The sequence below is a fragment of the Ursus maritimus genome, unplaced genomic scaffold (genome assembly GCF_017311325.1).
Source record: "Ursus maritimus isolate PB19 unplaced genomic scaffold, ASM1731132v1 scaffold_16, whole genome shotgun sequence".
Taxonomy (NCBI): domain Eukaryota; kingdom Metazoa; phylum Chordata; class Mammalia; order Carnivora; family Ursidae; genus Ursus; species Ursus maritimus.
The window spans coordinates 29,871,196-29,881,710 of record NW_024424008.1 but is presented as its reverse complement, the minus strand read 5'-3'; positions in this window follow the sequence as shown (position 1 = coordinate 29,881,710).

Genomic DNA, 10,515 nt, shown 5'->3' with positions numbered 1-10,515 from the left:
AACTTCCTCAAAGCAATGACCAACTTCTAACGTAAACCCTTTCCTTATTTACTATGCTTATGGCATACAGCCTGCCCCTCAGCAATAGACCATATGCTCCACAAGTCTGGCAATGTTTACCTGTTTTTTCCCCTCACTGAGGTTTCCTACAGCAAAAAGAGTCTGTCATATATCTGTCACACAACAAATATCAGTTGAATGAATAATCAGTGTAGAACACCTCCCTGCTCTAGAGACAATATCTTTATTAATGCGACCTTAGGCCAAATGTTGTTTCATGGCAGCTACAGGACACATCCACTCCCCTTGCCATCAATGCTGCCCGTGCTTTCTCAAGTGCTGCTCTCCCTCCTTCTGTTCAGCTCCTCCCTCCACACCAACCCTCATGCACAGCACAGAATTACATTTCTCTCTTTAGAAAAGATGATCCTAGGTTTATGGGTCCTATTTTCTAACCAACTGTGAATCTAAATTAGATTCTGTCTTATAAATCCATGAGTTTGCACAAGAGCCAGCACATGGATAACTGGAGTGAAGGGCAGAGGAAGGGGAAAAATTGCAGAGAAGGTAGGAACCCAACAGGAATTTAATTAAGATGAAAAACTATTGGATCCCTCCTCTCTACTAATTCCAGAATATGATTCTTTAAAAAAAGATTGGTGAAGTTGGAAAAAATAACGCAGGACACAGCCCTAGAAGGAGAGCAAGAGCTGGATGAGTGTGAAAATGAATCTCTCGTTGCTACAGAGGCCTGAGTGCAGGGGTTCCCCGGGACTGGTAAGAAAAACGACAGGCAGAAGGACTCCTCCTGCTGTCAGAGATGGGGAAAGCCCAGAGGAAAATGAGACCAGAACTCTACACGTGAAAAAGAAGAGGCAGAATCCAAAAGAACCCACAGAAGCCAAATATAAATACACAAAAGATAGAAGCTGAGGGCTGGACCCAGGCCCAAACGTAGGCGGACCCAGCTACAGGAGCCCCTTGCTGCCCAGAGACCTGGAAACGTGACAAGGTCCCAATGACATCTAAGTCCCTCTGATCACATTCCTAGTGCAACAAGTTTCTACTGAAGGGACAAGGACAAAGGAGCAGAGAAGATGACCCTGCCCAGGAGTGACCGTGGTGAAAGCCCACACAGGCCCCATCCATGCTAGCCTCCTCACGGCCTCTCCTGTCCCCACCGGAAACAGACTGGGCACAGCAAACATGCAAATTCTGGAAGGTTCTCAGTGCTTCCCCTTATTTCCTGTCTCAATCTTTACGAATCTTCTCCTTTATTAACCCATCAACCCCACATGACAAGAAGTAGAAAAAAGAAATTCATAACTGGACTTTTAAATAGGGAAGTAAGACATTATTACTCAGTGTGACATGAAGTAAAAATGGGGACAGAGACAGCCCAGCCCCGCTTCTGCTGGAACCAGAAAGTTATGAGGGAAGAAACGTGTAGGTCAGTGTGGGGAGGGGGTCCTTGTGGGCAGGGGTGGGCCAGTCTCCCCAGTTCCTTGCGCCATGCTAATAAGAACACAGACATGTCCAGATGCCAGAGGCAGAAAGAGAAGTCAGGGGATCCGGAAGTCACGCAGTGACAGTGGGAGCAATTCTTGCATCACCAGTGTGACACAAGGCAGCTGTCTCCCACTGTAGAAAAAAGTAATCATGAACGAATTCAGGTGGGTCACACAAGTGTTTTCTGTTTTTGTTTTTTTAACGATTTATTTATTTGTCAGAGAGAGAGGGAGAGAGAGTGTGCGCACACAAGCAGGGGGAGCAGGAGACAGAGGGAGAAGCAGTCTCAATCCCGGAACCCCAGGATCATGACCTGAGCAGAAGGCAGATGCTTAATCGACTGAGCCACCCAGGAGTCCCGGTCACACAAGTGTTGACATTCTCAGCAGTCCATTACATGCCTAACATGTCCCACTCAAAGAATCTTCATGACCCCATTGTGTCCCCTCTGCCCCAATCCCTCCCCTACTCCCGGCCATCCAGGGTCTCACCTTTAGGCACCCTGAGAGACACAGCAGAGCCTTAGGCACTGTCGCTGCCTGGAGTAGAACAACAGCGGGCTGTGGTCCAAGCCCAGAGTTGTAACTAAGCGAGGAATCACGGGGTGCCCCCCCCCCATGGGCCTAAGGCTGTCAGGGATCAACCCCCTGACCCAAACTCACTTGCAGCTGAGCATAGCCCCCTTCCTTTTCTCCTGTGCAAAGAAAACATCATGTGAGAGGCCAGAGAGAAGCCTGGACAATGAGAGCCTAGACATCCACCAGCCCTGGACCAGAGGCTCTTGGCTACGTACTTGGGATCTTAGTTTTACATGATTAATGACCCACCTTGTTCCATGAAGGATGGCCTGTGTTAGCAGCTGCACGAGTATCTCAGCCTGCTTTCTTCTTGAAGGTTCTCTAATGGTTTTCCCATACCCGTCCCATAACTGTATTTGTGTTTCCCAATCCTGCCCCGAGTCTCCAGTCGCAGAAGAATTTTAGGGCTCTCTAGGACTTCTTTTATTTATACTGTCTTTGCACCTTTTACTGAAAATTTGGGGTATTTATGTAAATCTAATTCTTCTAAAAACTCACTTCAAAGTCCAGCTTCTACCCACTGCCTGATTCCAAATCTACCACCTCATTTTAATTTTTTTGCTGTGACAACATCCCATTTCCAGACACCAAATCCTGTACTAGTTATCTACTTCTGTGTAACAAATTATTAAAAAATGAGACAGCTTGAAACAGTGAACATTTATTATCTCAATGTGTTTCTGAGGGCCCGAATTCTGAGAGCAGTTTAGCTGGGTGGTTCTGCTTAAGTTGTCTCATTAGGTTACCGTCAATATGTTGTCTGGAGTTGCAATGATGAGAAGGCTTGACGGGGCTAGAGGATGCGTGCAAGCTCACACCTGGGGCTCTTGTCTGGACACTCCAGTTCCTTGCTGGCCGCTTAGCCGGGAGCCCTGGCCTGCGGCTACACGGCCACTGCCACACGTGAGCGTCTTTATGGCACGGCACCTGGCTTCTTCTAAAACAGATGATCAAAGAGAAGGAGAGAACAAGAGCACAAAAGACCACAGACCCTTTTATGACCTTATCTCTAAAGTCACACAACCACTTTATTCTCTTCATTAGAAGTGAGTCACGGAGTCCAGTCCACACTCAGAGGAAAGGAATTGGTTTGACCTCTTGAGAGGAGGAAAATTAAAGAGTTTGCGAACATTTTAAAACCACCACACCCTGTATGTAGGTGTCATTATCTCCTGCTGTTTTCCAGATTTTCCCCTATCATTGGTTTCCATCCGTTGTGCAGGGATGTGCCTGCGTGGTCTCCTTTGGTGGTCTCTCCTGGTGCATCGAGCATCTTGGGTCTATATGCTAAAGCTGGGAGCCTTTCAAATGCGATTTCTTCAAGTCTTTTTTTCTGCTCTTTTCCGTCCTTCTTCTTATTTTTGAACTCCAATTGATTGTCTATTGCTTATTGCCTTTTATATGTTCTTCCATGGGTTTCTAAGGATTTATTCATTTTTCATTCTTTTTCTCTGATTTTTTTTTGGATTGGGTAATTTCTATGGATTTATATTCAACCTCACTGCCTTCCCAAGACCTTCTTTTGCACTCATCCACTGAATTTTTATTTCAGTTTGAGAATTTTTATTTGGTCCTTTTTATACATTTCATTTCTTCGTTCAGATTTCCTGCCTGTTCACTCTTTAATACCAAGATATCCTTTAATTCTTTCAACATGTTTTCATTCAATTCTTTGCATTTCTTAGATCTGCGTGGGAGTCTTTGAATGCTGAATCCAACACCAGGACATGCTGGGAATACATTTCTGCTGACTTTCTCATTATAGTCACATATTTCTCTTTCTTTGCATATCTGTTAATACTTAATTGAGAAGTGGATATCGCAGATATGTTTTAGCAAATCTGGAACCTATTTTATTTTTCTGAAGATTGCCTTTATTTTTTTTTTCCTAGAAAGTGGCCAATTTGCCTGGACCACACTGTGAAATGTGAACCCCTGCAGTGTGCGACAGCTGGTGTGTCAGCTCCATTTTCCAGTATCCAGTGGCTGCATTTTTATCCTGAATCTTGAGTGATCTATCCTGCATCTGTGTAATTTAGGGGCCAACCAAGGATTTGGACAGTTTCTACTTCCATTTGGGTCACACTGTCTCTGTGGTTGCCTTGTTCTTGGTATTTCCCCTAAATTTCCAGATGCACCCTAACCACAAGTTCTGACCCTCAATACCTCAAACCAGTAAGGTTTTGGCTTTCTGCTGCCTAAGCTTTGTGTTAACTGAAGAATTCATCAGTCAAAGTGTGGACTTGCAGAATTCACCAGGATCGGTCTGGTTCTTGCTGCTTTTTCAGCAGTTTCTCCTGAGTGTCCCACATCCACACACAATTTAGTGGTCAACAGCGATTTTGTTGCAACTTGTGTTCAGATTTGGGATCTCAATGCTTCTGCTGCTCTCTTGCTTTCATATTTTCCCTCTACACTACCAATTACTCTGCACCGTGAATGCCATCCCCGCCTTCTTGAGCCACCATGGCTGCGGTTATCAAATCATCAAAGAGAAGGAGAGAACGAGAGAATAGAGAGCAAGAGAGTTAGGAGAACATGCCCATATGTAAGAAGGCTACAACTTGCAGTTACTACCCATTTTGTTTAGGATTCAAGTATTTCAAGATCAAAGTTCTTCTCATGTTTTTACCTGCCTGCCTGTATTTATTTTTCAGTGGCTTGAAATATTTGTTTTCATAATTGTCTTCTGTAGGAAGATTTGCTCTGCCTTTTCATACTGCCGTTATCGGAAGTCCCACCTTGCAAGAGGGTTTTGGGGAGAGAAGGCCATAGTCCATCTTTTGATCTGAGATTAAAATGGATCTAAGCATCAGAGGTTCACTATTCAGTTTTCTCAAATGGAAATAAGATTAGGCCTGGGTTCTGGATGCACAAACTTCCCAGGGGAATCACTGACTTTATGCAACCCACAATGACAAAGGACACCCCCATGTGATTGCTTCTTTAGTGTTGGGGACCACAAATTACATACCTGGGAATTTTCACACGTTTTCTGAATGAAGTCACCAGAAAGGCAGCTAAATCTGAACGGCGGCCTTGGAAGTGGTTCACTTAAATCTGAAACGAGCTCTAGCTTTGTCCCCCAGCCTGCTCAGAACTGTGAAGTTACGGGCATCTCTCATCAACCTGATGGCTGTTTGTAGCCTTTGTCAGTGACAGCCCCCCCACTATTTAGTGGGCTCTGGGCTTTTCCACTTCACACTTTCCTCCACCTCTGAGGAGTGTAAGCCACTTGAGAAGTAACTGCATTGGTGGGATCAAATCCTAGTGAATAACAATGATCACACCCAAGGAAAAGGTATGACTTCTCATCCCACTTTGGGTCTTCTCTGAACCAAAGTCCTAATAGGTACAAAAAGCTCCCACATGAAATGGAAATGGCACGTCTACTTGAAGCCCAGGCCTGGATGCAGAGGCCTTAACAATCTGCACCAAGAGACAGTGGGCAGCCCATGTGCTCATCTGCTGCTTTCCTAAACCACTGGCCACCGAGGGACATGAGAGCAGAAGTGCCACCTGACAATGAAGCCTGTTCCACTGTGGCACCTCCAGGGGAATGCTGCAGCCGCCCACTGTTGGAAGGTAAAGTGCTGACAGCCCACAGCTTTGGAGACTCTGTGCAGCCAGGGTGAACGTCGATTGGCCACAGAACCCACAAACTGACATTGACTGAAGCGCATAGACTCATGGGCCTTCACCGAAGGACCTGCCAAATAGTCAGACCACTGGGCTCCTGAATACTGAATTTTGAAGGGCATATCGCATGACAAACCCTTTTTGTTATACCCAAATTTGGCAGTGATCTGTTCTCCATCCCTATAGTTTGTCTTTTCTAAAATGTCAGGGGAGCAGAAATCCACAAAGTGTCACCTTTTGAGTTTGGCTACTTCTACTTAGCAACATGTATTTGAGATTCCTTCACGTTGTAACAACATTTCGCAACTTTTATTGCGGAGTAGTGTTCAATTGTATAGATGTCACAGAGTTTGCTTATCCGTTCACCTGCTGAAGGACATCTGGGCCGCTCCTGTTTTTGATGATTACTAATATGGCTGCAGAAACAGCCACTCTACAGGTTTTTATGTGAACATAAGTGTTCGATTGTCTTAGGTCAGTAAGAGTGGGGTTGTCAGGTTATATTGTAAGTAGACATTTAACTTTATGTGACACTGCCGAACTGTTTGCCAAAGCGGTCGTATCATTTTACATTCACTCCAACATATATGAGAATTCTGGTTGCTCCACGCTATTGCCAGCATTTGGCACTGTCGGCTTTGAGGGGTGTTTTTTTGTTTTAGATATTGTACCAGGTATGTAAAAGGATCACACCATGGTTTTAATTTGTGCTTCCCATATGGCTAATGATGTTGAATATCTTTTTGTATGCTTAGTTGTTTCCCACATATTTTTTTTTGGTGCTGTTTTGACCTCTTCGGTGAAGTGTCTGCTCAGGTTTTTTGCCCATTTTTTAAAAAATTATTTTAATTTAATTAATTTATTTATTGCACATTTTAATTAATTAATTAATTAATTAATTTTAAAGATCATATATTTATTTGTCAGAGAGAGAGCGAGCGTGCACATGCACACTCATGCACGAGTGGGGGGAGGGGCAGGAGAAACAAGCTCTGCCCTGAGCAAAGAGCCCGATGTGGGACTCCATCCCAGGATCCTAGGATCATGACCTGAGCCAAAGGCAGATGCTTAACCTACTGAGCCACCCAGGCATCCCTTGCCCATTTTTAAAATTGTATTTTTCTCACTGTTCAATTTTGAGAATTTTATATGTATTCTGGAGAAAAGTCCTTATCAAAATGTGATTTTCAGGTATTTCCTCCCAGTTTCTTGCTTCCTTTTCATTGTCCTTATAGCATCTTACACAGAGCAAATGTATAGTTTTGTTAAAGTCCAATTAATCATTTTGTTCTTTTTTTTTTTTTTTAAAGATTTTATTTATTTATTTGACAGAGATAGAGACAGCCAGCGAGAGAGGGAACACAAGCAGGAGGAGTGGGAGAGGAAGAAGCAGGCTCATAGCGGAGGAGCCTGACGTGGGGCTCGATCCCATAACGCCGGGATCACGCCCTGTGCCGAAGGCAGACGCTTAACCGCTGTGCCACCCAGGCGCCCCTAATCATTTTGTTCTTACATAGGTTGTGCTTTCTGTGGTACATATAAGAACTCTGCCTAGTCAAAAATCGTATTTTCTTCTATATCTAATTTCTAGCAGTTTTATAGTTTTATATTTTACATTTAAGTCTATATACATTTTGAAATAATTTTTGTACAAAGTGTGAAGTATGGGTAGATTTTCCTTTTTTTTTTTTTGCAATAACAAATCATTTCAGCACCATTTGTTGAAAAAACGATCCTTTCTCCATTGAATTGCCTTTCAAATTTGATAGATACCCATTTATTGTATTTGTGTGTGCCTATTTCTGCTTTCATACTCATTATTTCCTTTCTCCTTGCTTTGAGCATACTTGTTCTCTTTCTAGATTCCTAAGATGGAAGTTTTTAGACTACTGATTTGATAACTTTCTCTTTTAAAAAAAGTGTTTAATGCTATGAATTCTTGTCTAAGCACTCCTTTAGCAGCATCCCCCAGTTTTTCATATGGTTTAATTGGTCCTAATTAAAAAAAATTCTTGGGGTGCCTGGGTGGCTCAGTTGGTTAAGCATCTGCCTTCAGCTTGGGTCATGATCCCGGAGTCCTGAGATCGAGCCCCACATTGGGCTCCCTCCTCGGTGGGGAGCCTGTTCTCCCTCTCTCTCTCTACCCTCCCCCTGACTCGTGCATGCTCTCTCTCAAATAAATACATGCAATCATTAAAAAAGATTCTTTTGAAACTTCCTCTTTGACCCAAGGATTATTTACAAGTGTGTAATAAAATATCTTTCTTTTTTTTAAAAAAAGATTTTATTTATTTATTTGACACAGAGAGAGAGACAGCCAGGGAGAGAGGGAACACAAGCAGGGGGAGTGGGAGAGGGAGAAGCAGGCTCCCAATGGAGTAGCCTGATGTGGGGCTCAATCCCAGAACACTGGTATCACACTCTGAGCCAAAGGCAGACGCTTAATGACTGAGCCACCCAGGCGCCCCCCAAAATTTCTAAATACATGGTATCTTCTGGAAATAATTGTTTTTGTTTTCTGGTTGAGTCTTACATAGGTCACAGAATATATGTTGTATGATTTCTATTTTTTTTAATCCTTTAAGGTTTATTTTATAGCCCAGCATATGGTCTCTCTTGGTTAATGTCCCAGATGCACTTGAAAAAGACGTATATTCTGCTGTTATTGAATGTTCTATAATGTCATTTTAAGTTTTCCCTTTTTACCCCTGATAATAGTCCTTGTTTTAAAGTCTACTTTGTCTAACAGTGTATAAGTTTGCTAAGGCTATTGTAACAAAGTACCACAGCTCTGGAGGATAGAAGTCCAAAGTCAAGGTGTGGGCCAGGGTTGGTTGCTTCTAAGGGCTGTGAGGGAAGGATCTGGTCCAGGATCTCTTGTTGGTTTGTAGATGCCCACCTTCTCCCTGTGTCTCTCCACATCATCTTTCTTTTTATGTGTCTCTGTGTACATTTCCCCTTTTTACAAAGACACCAGTCACACTGGAGTAGGGCCGACCACAATGCCCTCACTTTACCATGATTACCTCCATAAAGACCCCATCTTTAAATCAGATCACATTCTAGGATACTTAGGACTAGAATGTCAACATATGAATATGGGGGGCTTGATTCACCCCATAACAGATAGTAGTATAGTTATTCCATTTTTCTTTTAGTTAGGATTTACATGGTATATCTTTTTTCCATTCTTTTAACCTATTTATATGTAATATTTAAAACAGGGTTTTTTTGTAGACAGCATATAGTTTGTCTTTTAATTGTCACATTTAGATCACTTATATTTAGTATGATTATTGATACGGTTGGATCAAAATCTACCGTCTGACTAGGTGTTTTCTATTCCATCTTTTTTTTTTTTTTTTTGGCTTCTCAGGTTAATTGAGCATTTTTTATGATCCTATTTTATCTCCATAATTGACTTATTATGTATTTATAATTGTCCTTATAATTCTTTATTGATTTCCCTAAGGTTTACTAATATATCAATAACTAATTTGAGTCTACCTTCAAATACCGTTCTAGTGCTTCCTGAATAGTGTTACCTTATAATGGTGTATTCCCAGTTCCTCCCATCCTTGGCTATTGTTAGCATACATTTTATTTTTACACATGCTATATGTAACTATATATATATACATATGTATATATATATATATGTAACAACACATTGTTACTGTTTTTGCTTTGGATCGTTATCTTTTAGAGAAAGTAAAAATGTAAAAAAATGCATTTTATTTTACATTATTTATTGCTGCACTCTTTATGTCTTTATATAGATCCAAGTTTCTGTACAGTCTCATATTTCTTTTGCTTAAAGAATTTCCTTTTATATTTTTTATAGTATCGATCTGCTGGCTCTGAATTCTGTTTTGTTTCTCTAAGAAAGCCTTTATTTCACCCTCAGTTTGAAGATATATTTGCTGGCTTTAGAATTCTGGGTTGACTTTTTCTCTTCTTTGAGCACTTTAGAAATGTGACTCTTTTGTCTTCTAGCTTGCCTGGTTTCTGATGAGAAGTTTAACAAGACTCTTATTTTCTGGCAAGTTGTGCTGGTTGCTGACATGAGGTGTCTGTTTCTTACTATGTAAATCTCTTTCTAAGGTTGCTTGAGTGTCTTCATGTTATGGTTGCTGACATTCCACAGAACAAGTGATTTAAGAGAGAGAGCAAGGGGGAAGCTACAGTGTTTTCTATGACCTACTCACAGAAGACACATAGCATCGTCTCTGCCACATTCTATTTGTTAGAAGAAAGTCAATAAGAGAAGCCCGTGCTTAACGGGAGGGAATTAGGATCGGCCTTTTGAGGGGAAGAGAATCAGAGATTCTGTATATATACTGAAAACCCCCCACAGGGTTTAAAGAGCCTCACTCTAGGGGTGCTTGGGTGGCTCAGTCAGTTAAGTGACCCACTCTTGGTTTCAGCTCAGGTCATGATCTCAGGATTGTGAGACTGAGCCCAGAGTCGGGCTCTGCACTCATTGTGGAGTCTGCTTGAGATTTTCTCCCTCTCCCTCTGCCCCTCCCCGTGTGCTCTCTCTCTCTCTCTCTCTCTTAAATAAAATAAATAAATACAATCTTTAAGAGCCTTGGTCTGTAGGGGCTTGTGAAGTGGATTCTTTGCGCCTGCCCCTACCTGTGAAGGTGCCAATATGGTTTGAACTGCTCAATCATCACACTGCTCTTACCAGTGGCCCTTTCCCTGCGTTGACACAGTTACCAAGGTTCATAACTATCTTTTTTTGTCTGAGAAGAAGAAAAAGTATTCTAAACTCTAGTTCATATAT